This window comes from Cibotium barometz, chromosome 58 (assembly GCF_041138505.1).
Source record: "Cibotium barometz isolate CiBa-2024 chromosome 58, ASM4113850v1, whole genome shotgun sequence".
Lineage (NCBI taxonomy): Eukaryota > Viridiplantae > Streptophyta > Polypodiopsida > Cyatheales > Cibotiaceae > Cibotium > Cibotium barometz.
The window spans coordinates 33,188,062-33,203,648 of record NC_141103.1 but is presented as its reverse complement, the minus strand read 5'-3'; positions in this window follow the sequence as shown (position 1 = coordinate 33,203,648).

Sequence of the window (15,587 nt, the reverse complement as noted above, 5' to 3'; positions counted from 1 at the left end):
GGTAATTGTACCCTTGGAAGATGTCATTGACCAAGCGATACGGGCAAGCTGCTCATTAGACACTTATGGGAAAGGCAAGGGCAGTAAAATCAAGAGGAACTCCGGAAAAGGAAAGCGTAAGGAAAGTGATAGTGAAGATTCTGATAATAGTTCGGAGTCTAATTTGAATGACAGTGAGGACTCAGAGGATGAGGAAGCCCAGAAGTCCAAGAAAGGGTTGAAGAAGGGGAAAGATCATAAAAATGAGCACCATGCAGAGCACTCGCAAAGCTCCTCGAGTCAAAGTGAGACTGGAAAGAATGTAGATAAGGGTCTTTGGTGTGTTACATGCAAGATCCGGGGCACCCAACGCATGAATGTGCTTTGAATCAGCGCTGGTGTGAGATTTGTAAATCTTCTACCCATAATACAGAAGATTGCCATTATAATGGTCGAGCACCGAAGGCTAGCAGAGGTGGATGGCATGGTATAGAATCATATGAATCAATGATATCTTTTGCCTAGACGCAGTAGGCCTTGCAGGGGTAGCTCATTCAGGGGCGGAAGAGGCCGTGGTCGTGGTGCCACGGCATGCCCTAAAACTTGTCTATTTTGCATGAAGGAGGGCCATTGGTGATCATAATGTCCAGAGGTAGCAAGGTATGATGCCTAGAAGGTAGAAAAGCAATCAAAGTCGGTAGGAAAGGTGCCAAGTGTCAGTATGGTGTAGTTGGTTGCATTAGATGAAGCCTCGATGGTCCATATTGTAACCAGATCCGGTGCTAAGGTGAAGGCACAAGATATAGTAGACAAGGATCCTATCGACAACTGGCCACAACAGGAGGCGATGAGGCATGAATTGTCCACTTGGGTTGCTAACTAGCAGCCAGTCTATTTTGAAGTGGAGCAAAGTAAGGTTCTTGTCCGGGAAATTGGAGAAAATAATACCAATGGCTAGAGTACCATAACGGGAATGGACATGCCAGAAAACATTAGCCAACAAAGCAGATTGAGCAATGAGACTATCAAGGTACCGAGTCTGACTTCAACTCCAAAAATTCCATCTTTATGGCAGTATCCCATCACTATACCGCTGGGGCAGCTATTAGAATTGGTACCTGCATTTAGAGATCAGATTACTAACCAAAGGAAACATGCGGAAGAACCTGCAAGCCATGCAGTTCAACAGATGGAAGGCCCAGTGGATGCGGTACCGCTATCAGACACTTGTATTCTGGTAACTACAGTAAAGTATAAAGGACATCTGATTGATCAAGTGCTGCTAGATGGTGGGTTTGGAGTCAATATCATAACCACTGCTACTTGTCGGAAGTATGACTTAATGCAATGGGAGGCAGCACCCTTTTTGGTTTGAATGGCAGATCAAAGGCAGGTGCATCCTCTAGGAATTTTGCAGGATATGGTGGTGGAGTTGGCTGGAATACAGTTTCGGTTGTCTTTAGTGGTTCTAGATATGGATGGAGTGCAGGATGATTTTAATTTCTTGCTAGGATGGCCTTGGCTCCGGCAGGCGAGAGTTAAGCATAATTGGGAAACAAATGTGCTCACGCTCCGTAGGGGGAAGAAGAAAGTTAACGTAACTCTTGAAGAGCTGCTACCAAACCGATCATTGTAGAGACGGTCAATATGGTGGAAGGCTTGGATGATGATGGAGGAAGTAGAGTTTCTGGCAATTAATGAAGATCTGGTGTCACTCTGTGTTATTGATATTGAAGAAATACAACAGGGGTATCAATCTACAACAAAGGAAGTCGGAAGCAAAGTAGATTGCGGGGATAATCAAAAATTTGCTGATGAATTGGCCGAGTTGGATATAAAAGAGATACTACTGCAGGAAAGGAATTTCGAGAAACAGATGCAAACAGTGACTAGGGCCAAGGAAGAGGAATTGCAGACAGTAAATTTGGGTGAGCCGTTCGGAAGACAAACCTGTGAAGATTAGTGATGCTCTTCCGATGGAGTTTCGGGAAGATCTGATTAATGTGTTGCGGGAATTCAAGGATGTGTTTGCATGGGATTACTCTGATATGAAGGGTTTGGACCCCCGAAGTTTTATCAGCATAAGATCAATTTGAAGCCTGATGCGGTATGTGTTAAGCAGCAGAGATACAGAATGAATCCACATGTGGCTAAACAGGTTAAGGAAGAATTGGATAGATTGTTGCGAGTGGGATTTATTGCTCTGGTGGATAAAGTAGAATGGATATCCCCAATTGTTATAGTAGCCAAGAAGAACAAGAAATTGCAGATTTGTGTGGATTACCGCAAGCTGAATGCGGCTACTATTTCGGATCCTTTTCCCTTGTCATACATTGATAGTATCTTGGATGATGTAGCAGGCCACAAAATTTACTCTTTCCTAGATGGGTTCAATGGGTATAACCAAGTGCGCGGATGGCACCGGAGGATCAGGCTAAAACCGCATTTATTACAAATTGGGGAGTGTTCATCTGTACCGTCATGTGGTTTGGACTTCGGAATGCTCCATCCACCTTTCATCGGGACATGCAGGAAATTTTTGGAGATTACTTGTTTGGATGATTTCAGTGTTTTTAGTGAATTCTGTAAGCATTTGATGCATTTGCGGTTATGTTTGCTCGGTTATGTTTGCTGAAATGTTGGGAGGCTAGGTTGAGCCTCAACCCACTGAAGAGTGTGTTTGCGGTAAAAAGTGCCATGTTACTAGGCCATATCATCTCTAAGGACGGCACTGTGTTGGATCCCAGTAAGGTGGTAGCTATTATGGAAGCACATGCACCATGCAACCCAAGGGAAGTAAGCCGATTTTTGGGGCAGATTAGGTGGCATGGAAGACATCTCCAATTGTTGGCCCATATTGCGGTACCGTTAAATCTGGTGATACATATTCTAAAGTTTCAGTTCCAATGGACTCCCGATTGCGATGTATCATATCGAAGATTGCGGTTATTACTATCAAAGGCTCCGGTGCTAATGCCCCCGAATTGGGAGTAGGATTTTCATGTTTTTGTGGATGCCTCGGATACCGCAAGAGGCAGTGTTTTGATGCAAAAGAATGTGGATGGGTGGTTTCGGCCTGTGTTCTATGCCAGCCTCGCCGGCTGTCCAATGCTGAAAAGAATTATTCAGTGTGATGACAGAACGGGAGTGTCTTGGGATGATTTATTCTATGAAGAAATTTAGGAATTATTTGTTGGGACGTCCGTTCATTTTCATGTGGATCATTCTGCATTGCTGTACTTGGTGAAGCAACAGAATCTGATGGACAGATTAGCACAATGGGTGCTATTGTTGCAAGAATTTGAGTATATTGTGGTGCATCAACCAGGCAGTCAGCATGTTATAGCTGATTATTTATCTAGACTAGATAATGGAGAATTGCCAGTAGGGGTGGAAGATGAATTTCCTGATGCACACTTGATGGACGGTATAGGTGTGCAGATTCCCTGGACATGGTATGATGAGATGTTGCATTTTTTGGTTTTTGGGTAGTGCCACCTCATCTATCGGTAGATCAACGGAAAAGATTGGCACTTCGGAGCTGGAATTTTGAAGTAGTATTAGGACAATTATACCATAGGAGTCTGATTGGTGTCTTGCAGCGGTGTGTATTGCCAATGGAGCAGGAAGTGGTGCTGGCTGAAGCCCATGCGGGGGTAGCTAGTGGACACTTTGCGGGCCCAATTACTGCTAAGAAAGTATTGCAAGCCAGATTGTGGTGGCCATTTGTACATGTGGATGCACAAAATTTTGTCAGGAATTGTGATGCATGTCAAAGACTAGGGCAGCCAATAGTTAAGAACAGGATGTTGCTACAACCGGTATTATCGTTGGAGCCTTTTCAAAAGTGGGGACTAGATTTTGTTGGGCCACTTAAGCTAGCAGCACAAAGAACTGGGAACATGTATATTATGACAGTCATAGATTATTGCACCAAATGGGTTGAAGCTTGGGCATTGCGAGATAATACCGCAGCATCCGTAGCCAGGTGTTTGTATAAGGATGTGCTGATATGGTACGGCTCTTCAGTTGAGCTTGACTGACAGGGGCACACATTTTGTCAATAAGGTGGTACGAAGGATGATGGCATTTTTTATGGTAATTCACAAGAAATCTTCTCTATATCATCCACAGGCTGGCAGAATCTACTAATGACATTGGGGGAAAATGTTGACCAAATTGGTAGCTACTCATAGGAAGGATTGGGACAGTAACTTGCTAGCTACATTATGGGCATATCAGACCGCATTCAAGGTAGCCACAGGATTGACACCGTTCAAGTTGGCATTTGGGATGGAAGCAGCAACACCTTTAGAGTATGTGGTTCCAAGTCTTCAGATTGCAGTCTAAGATCGCTTACTTCCAGAAGAATCTTTATAGTTTCGATTAGCAGATTTGGAAAATCTGGAAGAAGACCGGTTGCGGAGTTTTTATTTGTTGTTGACAGAATTACAGAACTGCAAGAAAGCTCAGGTGGACCAGTTGTCCAGGAAACATACTTTCGAAAGAGGGCAAGCAGTATTGGTCTTCAATACTCGGATGGGCAAGCTGCAACACCATATTAGTGAATTTGGGAATTTCCCAATTCCCATTTTTGAATACTTAAAAAAGGGGACATGGATAACATGTTTGTAAGTTTCTCAAACCCTATCATATGACCTATCATTGGAAAGCGCTTGAAAAATGGAATCTAAAGAGCTATAAAGCGCTCATTTTGGATTAGTAGTGTTCAAGTTATAGTTAATCCAAACTTTTGACCACGTGTCCTAAACTTGTGGGAAATTCCCATATTCCCCAATATGGTGTTCTACCGAGAAAGTTAAAGTTTCGCTGTGGGCAGGACCACTCTGGATTTATCACAATATCGGAGGCAATGCTTCTCAGCTATGGATATGCAAGGTCGGCTACTACCACATACAGTTAATGGGGGTTTTGGTTACGGCCCTATCATGCTGATGATCTGCGTTGTCTGTTTCCCACATTAATGAAGAAGTGGTGGCAAATTGGGTGGCTATTGAGATGCCAGGTCATCATGAGTACCCGGTTGTTTAAGAACAATGATTAGGCATTCAATTTGGGTTTAATACATGCCAATTATGGCTAGGATGGAGTAGTCACTATGCCAGTGGGGGTGTAGCTGCTATGATGTGGCGCTGCATGCAAAACGAGGAAAAGAAGTTTGGCCATTCACTTGTTTTGACGAGTTTTAGCACTTCTCTCTTGCTTCCTAGACCTTGCTTCGCAGCAAACATCGCTCCCTTTATAGTTGAAGGCTCTATATGACGTGCTCATGGTGATGGCGCCCATTCAATTCATCCTAGTGAAGCCGTAGAGCTCCGGTGGATCAATAGACGGTAGCATGGCTGTGAGACAGATGCGCCCGTGGGAGTTCTTCATGCTGGATTGGGCGACGATCCCTGTGCATTCTCTAGCTATTTCACTCACACAGGAGCTGATTGTGGGTGATGAAGTGTGTTGAAATATACAAGTGAATAGGGTGTGTGTGGGAACAAGCTCTTGGATAGAGGCTGTAAAAGAGGAGATGTAATTGTGAAAGAACCTGTGAAAAGGTTAGAAGAATCTACTGGGAGAGAATAATGGGTAGCATGAGGGAATTTAGGAGTGTGGAGATATTCTGGGAGATAATCAGGGAAAAGAGAAGAGGTGGAGAGAATCAGGCAAAAGGTGGAGATATTCTGGGAGTGAATCATGGAGAAATCAATGGGATTTGATGCTTGATGTAAACTCTATAAATTGAGGCATAGCCCTAATGAGAATTTGCTGGTTTTTGAGTATCCATGCCTACATTAATCTATCTGCTAATTATTCACTAATTACATCTTAATCACTTGCTAATCACTTTGTTAATCATGTTGATTCTAGTGTATGATCCACCCTAGCTCATCATTATGCTCAAATTTCAACATGGTATCAGAGCCATGCCTAGAATCAACCAGATTTATGAGCCCATTAGTGAATTAATCAGGATTAGTAAGATAATTAGCAAAAAAATCAATTTTTAGTGAGTTTTTTTATCTTCCCCTTCACCCCCAGCCAGTGGAGGATCTCTAGCATCTTGCACAGTTAAAATTAGGTCTTGTGCTTCTAACACAAGCTAGCCAACATCATTGGCTTCAAGCCCATCTACTTCACGCATCAAACCGCCGACGGCAGCAGCAGATTTTCGCAGAATGAAGGGCGCCATTTTTCTGAAGGAGAATTGAGATTCCTACTTGCTCAAATCAAATTACTTCAATTCCTTCTAGCCCAAGGGGTTTTCAAGCATGCTCTACAAGCTGGTGAAGACAGAAATCAATTTCATCAAGTCTACAGAGAGATCCAAGCTCTTCATCAAATCTGCAGGTGACTTTGGTAAAACAGAGATTAAGCTTTCATTATTTGGTCAAATCTTGTGTTTCTTGGCTTAATCCTCTACTAGACTCATTGCTATTGATGCCTTTGAAAGCATTTGAGCTCATTTGAAGTGGAAGACACCAGATCTGGGCTCCCCGCATACTCTGTTTTTTGCACACAAACCAGAGCATTAATTTGCTAATCAGTGATTAATCAGTACTAATCACTGTACTTTGGTGCAATCGAGGGTTCAAATTAACCATTAGGTATCTGATACAGATCCCTATAACTTCAGATTGCAAATCGGAGTTGGTTTGATACTCCAACCATCCCGTACAAATTGGTTACCCTTAATTTAATGTAATTTCTGATAAAATTGTGCTGATAAAATTGTGAAAATCATCATTTTGCATTTAACCCTTGGTTAATGCCTGTAAATCTCACTCAAATACAAGATTATTCATAGCCAGAGTTGCATTTGGAATGTGCATGAGAATGAATGCTATACGCATTATGTATTGGGCACATTTTATCAGTGTAAAAATGGGAACAGACACTGCCCTTGTCCAGATTAAGGCAAGAGGTAAGACCTCCCGCATAAATTTGGGTTTGCATTGCATAATGATACAAAATAAACATAAAAAGCCCAAAGGAACTGTCAGCAAAACATTGAAACATGTTGCTCACATGGAGCAAAATGACCTGATGGACGAGCTCATGGCCCCAGCCATGAAAGAAGAAGAATATCTCTTCCCAAGAAGAGGATCCACACCAAGAAGAAAAGACTGAAGAAAAGAGAAGATGTGAGGCTCCAAAGAGTGAGGAGCCATGAAAATCTCTGAGAGAAAGAGAGAGAGAGACCCCACAACCCAATGTAACCTGCCCCAATAAAGTAAAACCACCTCTGAGCCACCGCCGATAATGTAGGCCACGTGGTAGATGTATGTGTGAGCACTTTAGTCAAGGTCGCGGGCACTTATAGTAGCCTTGGACACATAGAGAGAGAGAGTGTCAAGGACTATGGAGTTTAGGGGCTTGAGGCACTGGTCGCGGACTGTCAAGTAAGAAAGAAACTTGATACAGGGTCCAGGTGTGCTGAGATAACTTGAGGGGAGGAGTAGACACTGGTCGCGGACTTCCAAGTAAGGGGAGGCAAACTTGGTATAGGGTCTAGGTGTGCTAGGATTATTCACTTGAGGGGAGGTGTTGAAATATACAAGTGAATAGGGTGTGTGTGGGAACAAGCTCTTGGATAGAGGCTGTAAAAGAGGAGATGTAATTGTGAAAGAACCTATGAAAAGGTTAGAAGAATCTACTGGGAGAGAATAATGGGTAGCATGAGGGAATTTAGGAGTGTGGAGATATTCTGGGAGATAATCAGGGAAAAGAGAAGAGGTGGAGAGAATCAGGCAAAAGGTGGAGATATTCTGGGAGTGAATCATGGAGAAATCAATGGGATTTGATGCTTGATGTAAACTCTATAAATTGAGGCATAGCCCTAATGAGAATTTGCTGGTTTTTGAGTATCCATGCCTACATTAATCTATCTACTAATTATTCACTAATTACGTCTTAATCATTTCTTAATCACTTTGTTAATCATGTTGATTCTAGTGTATGATCCACCCTAGCTCATCATTATGCTCAAATTTCAACAAAGTGCATATCAAAGGAGGGCAGCATCGGCTGCTCCTGACAGAAGAATGGGTGCACGAGGCTTTGTTCTTACCACTAGATGGCACCACCACAGTTTCCCACACCCCTACTGGAGAAGACATGGAGGGAGTTTTTGGAGCTAAGCAAGGTTCGGAGTACAAGCTTATGGGGTGCTCATCAGAATAACTGCATCAGGGTTATCACTGGTTTTTGGAAGCGATCTAGATGCAGGCTAAGACCTATACCATCTCGGTCAAGGCAAAAGGTTATTTGGACATAGCAGAATCCAAGCCTGTGGCATGGGCCAAGATGCTGAAGCTCAGGATCCGGTAGGAAACAGCAAGGGTGGCAGCTTAGATAGCCAAGAACGCCACTGGGAACTCTAAGCTGGGCCAGTTCCTTACAATCCTATTTTCGAACCCAGAACACTTTATGCCACGGAGCAGATTGGTCGACTCAACGCTTAAGTTGGTGGTGGCAGCCACAATGAACTTAGAGCAACAGGTGGAGGCCGTAACAAGCTGTGACCAGTTGAGTCTGAGGAGACCCCGCAGTCATCAAGACCGGAACAAGCTGCGACCAGCCAAGGCACCGAGGCAGCAGAGGACATAGCAGGCACAGTCTTTGACACTTAGGGAGAGCCCTTCCTCGGTAACTCATATCCCTCCTCTTTCTTCTTTTACTGAATTGGGGAAGTGCAAAAGTTTGGAGGCAGGGTCATCTGCCTACAAAAGATGGAGGGAGTCGGTGCGCCCTGTACTGGTACCGGCAGTAGTGCCGACACCCAGCATTTATGCAGGGGCAGAGGCCATACAATTGGTGTCAGACATTCCGGTGCGGACGGGACCAACAAATGAACAACCCGCAAGGGGGTTTCCATGGGAAGCCCTAGACTTTATGGTCCAGGCAGAACACTTCCGGGCATGTGCCCAATTTTTGTCAAGAGCATCAGAGCAATGGCTTGCGGCGGCGGTAATAGCCAATCAAAGGATTCAAGAGCTACAGGTTGAGCTAGCCCGAGTGCGGGCAGATAATGAACGGCTATGGGATGTTTAGAACAGAAGGGCACAAGCTTTGCAAACTATCCACATTAACTTGCAGTCGGCTGCAAACTATCCACATTAACTTGCAGTCGGCTGCAAACTATCCACATTAACTTGCAGTCGGCCCAGATCGCACAGGAAGAGTTTGCAGTCGGAATTACATAGGAAATTGCGAGCTACCGGGTGAAAAATGCACTTATGGCAGCACTTAACCAGAATCTGGGTGCCAAAGCAGTAACCCTAAATATGGAGCAACTGGATGGGCTGGTGGCAGTGTTAACAGAATAGGTCTAGGAGGAGTGGCAATGACAAATTCAAATTTGGACCTTAGCAGTGCAACCGTTATGCTAGAATTCAGTAACCCTGCATCCAGAGGATGATGATGATGATCAAGAGGGAGCGGGTGGCCCAGCAAGGAAGCCCAACTGTGCTTGCAGAATCAACCCTAGTTGCCACTGCAATTGAAACTGGGGGGAAGCCTATAGTAACAGCTGGGGGGTAGCTGGGTCGTGACCGGAGTAGCAGCTTCGGGGTTGGCCAGAGTAACAATAGAAGAGACACTGGCCGTGCTACCCATTAAAGCATGGGCGATTCCTCCAAGATAACTTTTCTCTAACGTAGTCAAAAGCCTTAACTAACTGAACTAATCTGACCAAATCTGTAAGTCCCATAGTCAGATCAGGGAAAAGATTGTACTTGAATCATAGAAACCAACGCTTTTTTCCTCATTGAGAGGCACAACCGTTGATTCTTTTCCATAGAACAATTTTTGTCTGGGATTTACTTCATCTATCGAACCAGAACATAATTGAGTCTCAATTTAGGAATCCATCAGTCCAGCCTAACCCCATCCAGTCCCATGGGTTAGCCAACTGCTCAACCACTGTAGTGATGGGATCCAATTAAGAATTTGGTTAGGTTGTCCCGAGTACCAGGGAAAATAGTTCCCAGGCCCCCTAGTCGGATATTCATGCAAACTTGAAACTAGTCACACCACTTACACACCCAATATGAAATTGCCTTTTTCACAGATTCAACAGTCTTTAAAACAATCATTTAATGAAACCATAGTGTCACTGATCATAATCCTCAAATTATCCAGTTGGATCCTTATTTCCAAACCAAACTTTCCTTCATTGGTGTACCTACTATGGCATCATTGGCAACAACCAGAATGCTCACCCCCTGTCCACTCAGGGGCCTTTTCGATAGTTCCTAGCTCATAATAACCAGCAAGTATTCACTTTAACAAAAATAGAGTCTCCATTGAAGATCAGCAAGATCAACCAACAGATCCATATAATAGAGCCATGGACTCATCCGTTGAGGACCAACAAGGTCCATCAAAACAAGATCCATGCCCGAATTCAGAAAACAACTCTTACTCCTTATTCCAATATCTTCCTCCACGTACGTGTGGGTATCTTCGCTGACCCAGAGCCCGAGCACCATATGGTTAGCACCCTCTAGGATCCTTCGCAGGTCACCTAGCGCTTCACTCATAGGCCGCTTCCTTGGTCTCTCATCCACTGTACCGGAAGCTCACCATTTAAATCAACAAACCAAGGCTAGTCCGACCTTGCTACGCGAGACTTCCTCCGTTGACTCTCCGTCAGCAGTTGCAACTTTAACAGATAGGTCTCCCACGACCTCATTCACAAGATAGGTCTCCCACGACCTCATTCACAACTTTAACAGATAGGTCTCCCACGACCTCATTCACAAGATGGTCAAAATGCTTCCCCAGCATTCTTGACATAAAACAGTCATTTAAAAACAGATTTCACATACAAATACAGTTCCAACAATATTTCCATCTTTTCTTATTACTCCACATCCTTTCACATTAGTCCCCATCTTTTCTCATCTTCCCACAAATTTTCTTTCTTCATCGATCCCTATCACATCACATCATTCCCACATCAAATCACATCCAATCGCATTATCCACACATCAATCCACATCATCCATACATCCATCCACATCATCCACATTATCCACACATCAATCCACATCATCCATACATCCATTCAGGTCAATCCACATTATCCACACATCAACCCACATCATCCATCCACATCCATCCACATTAATCCACATCATCCTTACATCCATCCACATCAATCCACATTATCCACCCATCCATCCACATCTTCCATACATCCATCCACATCAATCCACATCATCCATACATCCATCCACATCAATCGACATTATCCACACATCAATCCACATCATCCATACATCCATTCATGTCAATCCACATCAACCCACATCATCCATACATCCATTCATGTCAATCCACATCATCCACACATCAACCCACATCATCCATACATCCATTCACATCAATCCACATTACCCACACATCAATCCACATTCATTTCATAAGTATTCCCATTCTCATCTAATCACATCTTTTTCTATCTCATCAATCCACATTCATTTTGTAAGTATTCCCATTCTCATCTAATCACATCTTTTTCTATCTCATCAATTATTTCCTCATTTATCCTCATCAGATCTCATCCACTTGCATCTACCCATACATCTCATCACTTCACATACATTAACATCTATCCAGTTTACATCGCATCTTATCACATCCATTTCACATCACATCTCATTCATTCACATCCCGATTCACATGCTAACACATTCATTCACGTCCCTTATTGTTCATTCACATCCTAATTCACATCACATCACATCCATTCACATCCTTTATCATTCATTCACATCCTAATTCACATGCTATCACATTCATTCACATCCCGATTCACATGCTAACACATTCATTCACATCTTATATCATTCATTTACATCCTATTTCACTTGACATCACATCTCATCTATTCATTCACATTTATCTGATTCACATCACATCACATCCATTCACATCCCTTATCATTCATTCATATCCCGATTCACATCCTATATCATTCATTCACATCCTGATTTAAATGACATCACATCTCATCTATTCATTCACATTTATCTGATTCACATCACATCTATTTACCTCTCATTCTCATCACTTCTATTCTCATCACATCCATTCTCTATTCATTCTCATCTATCTGATTCATATCACATCTTATCACATCTATTGATAGAATGTAAGAGAATTCTTATTTTTGATATAAAGATTCTTTACGCATCTATTTATACATAAGAACAACTTCAGTGGGAAGTAACACTTTTATAAAAATCCATTTATGCATCTATTTATGCATAAATTCAATTTTAAGGAGAATAACACTTTCGAAATAAAAATAAATCCTTTATGCATCTTTCTATGCATAAATTCAATTTTAATGAGAATAACTCTTTTGAAATAAAAATAAATTTCTTTATGCATCTTTCTATGCATAAAATCAAAATTGATGAGAATAACTCTTTTGAAATAAAAATAAACTTCTTTATGCATCTTTCTATGCATAAAATTAAAATTGATGAGAACAACTCTTTTGAAATTAAAATAAATTTCTTTATGCATCTTTCTATGCATAAAATCAAAATTGATGAGAATAACTCTTTTGAAATAAAAATAAACTTCTTTATGCATCTTTCTATGCACAAAATCAAAATTGATGAGAATAACTCTTTTGAAATAAAAAATGAATTTCTTTATGCATCTTTCTATGCATAAAATCAAAATTGATGAGAATAACTCTTTTAAAATAAAAATAATTTTCTTTATGCATATTTCTATGCATAAAATTAAAATTAATGAGAATAACTCTTTTGAAATAAAAATAAATTTCTTTATACATCTTTCTATGCATAAAATCAAAATTTGATGAAAGTAACACTTTTATAATAAAAAAAATTCTTTTATGCATCTATTTATGCATAAATTTAATTTTAATAAAAGTAACACTTTTATAATAAAAAAATTCTTTTATGCATCTATTTATGCATAAGAATCAATTTTGATGAAAGTAACACTTTTATAATCAAAATATTCCCAATATGCATCTTTAAATAACACTTTTATAATAAAAATATTTCTAATATGCATTTTTCTATGCATAGGAAAAAAATAACACTTTTAGAATACACAAGCGGTGGGGGTAGTCTTTTTGAATAATAAAAAGATAAAACTTACTTCACCAAATTTAAGAAAATTTTGCCATAACCTCCTTTGTATGGCTGACCATTTTTCATTTTTTTCACTCTAAAATTTACTAGAAATTATCCAAGATGATTTAAATCATTCTAATCTAATCAATTTCCACTTTATTAAGAGTAAATAATATGAAAAGTTTAATTCCATCAATTTGATTACACATCTAGGATAAAGAAAGGTTGAATTCAATAATGAAGAGAAGGGGGAAAGCCTTTCCAGTAAGGCATAACATCCATTTTCATTTTAAAGAAAGCAAAAATCAGAAAACCATAAAATAGAATAAGAAAAAGTAGAATTTCTAACTTACTAGGAGTGGTTTGATGGTTTGAGGGATCTACTCTTGTTTGCAACAAGAGTGGCCACCAGTTCTTTTGAAGAGGAAATGGTCAAAAACAAATGAATTATCAATGAATTCACTGTTTTTGGCTCTGGGGAGGAGTAGAGTAACAGTGCATTAAACACTATTAACCATTTACAAAGGGGGAGGCTTCATTTGTAGGAAAAAGTGAGCCGCTAACCAAACAAACTGATTCTAGAATTTTCCAGATCAGTTTGGTCAATTTTTGAATGTCAGTTTAGCTTACTTTTTGGATCTAGTTGAAGCAAGAGAGAGAAGAGATGAAAATATCTCATTATTTGTGAGTTTAAAACTCAACCACACATGTGAAATAGGTGCCTCCTTCATGAGGGGAATTCCCCACACTGAGGTGTCAAAAATGCATCATTTCTTCTAAATATCTCTTCTTTTTTAACTAATAACCTTGTCCTTAGTCAACTCTTCATCTTATGTGAGCATTTACTCATTTTTGGGGGATTTCGTTTTATTCTCCAATTTATCTCCTCCCTACATTTGGATTAATCTAATTGGTCCATAGGAACCTTAACTCAAAAATTTTAGAAAATCCGGACCCTTAGGCTAAGGTCTTTTTTACCTCATTTTAATATTCCAATTGCACATTGGAATTTTTTTTTGAATATCTGTTTTAGGGGAAACCATTTTACACACTAGGAGGATTTTTATATCAAAAAATATCTCAATTTTGAATTACCTCCCTTTAGACATTTTCTCTCTCTAGGCCAAAACAGGATAAAACAGGATCTTTCTTTTATTTCAGAGAGGGGAATAATTATAAGATTAGAAGGGATTCTTACACCTGCACACCTCAAAAGCTGGAGGGAGGAATCTTACATCCTACCCCACTTAAAAAACGTGAGATGTCCTCATCTCGCAAAATTAGAGGAGAACTCTTTTCCTTAAGATCCAATTGATTCTGGGATTCCTTATAGTCTGGTGAACCCAATAGAATCCTGGGATAAGGATCCCTTATATAAAACTCATTATCAGATAATAATTCACTCAGATCGTAACATTTGATCCTTATCACAATAATGGTCCATTAGACCGAAATTTCTATCTGAACAGTGCTTCATGGAAATTTTTAATTATACAGATTTTTAATTTGACATCCCTTAACTTGATCCACTGGGTCAAGTGTTAACAGCAGCAATGTGCCAGCACAATCCACTAATCTCATAGTGATTTGCTAAAGTCATTAACGTCATTATAGCTACGAACATCATCAAAGGGACTCGTCCCATTCATCCTCATTGTGGTTTTGCTTAGTTTATTACATTTCAACCAAAATTCAAGAATCTTCATTTTTCAATCAGAATCTAAATCAACTCATAAGTTCTCAAGCAAAATTTAAAATCATACAGCCACATTCGAATTCATCGTCTGGATAGCATTTTAGCTTATAATTTCAAGATCTTAGATTTACTCGTATATACTGCCAGTAAAGAGCTACAGTTATACCCTCGATATATACGGGTAGTCATGGTCCTTGGAACTATAAGGTAAATACCATCATGTTTAGGCCTTAAGCAAGTCAGGGATTCCATACAATTGCGGTACTTCCATCTGAAGACCCAATTACCAATTTACGAATTTCAGTTTGAATATCAAATTGTATGAATTTTATCACACAATTACAACCTTTTACTGCTTCTTCATAAATTTTTGACATTTTTGGCTTCTCAGTTGATCCTCATTAGCCAATTTGCTCTGATACCAGAGCTGTGAGGTCCCTATCCCCATCGCGCAATGAATTCAGGGGTGCTAGCTAGCGGAAGTAGCACTTCTTGTGCGGGGTAGGACTCGGGGCCTCGCCCACCACACGGATATCCGGACAAGAGACTAATCCATCGGTTCTTCCAAAACTGAACCCGAAAAAACTTCCCTTGCCCGGAAAGCACGGGCGATTCCTCCAGGATAACTTTTCTCTAACGTAGTCAAAAGCCTTAACTAATTGAACTGATCTGACCAAACCTGTAAGTCCCATAGTCAGATCAAGGAAAAGATTGTACTTGGATCATAGAGACCAACGCTTTTTTTCATTGAGAGGCACAACCATTGATTCTTT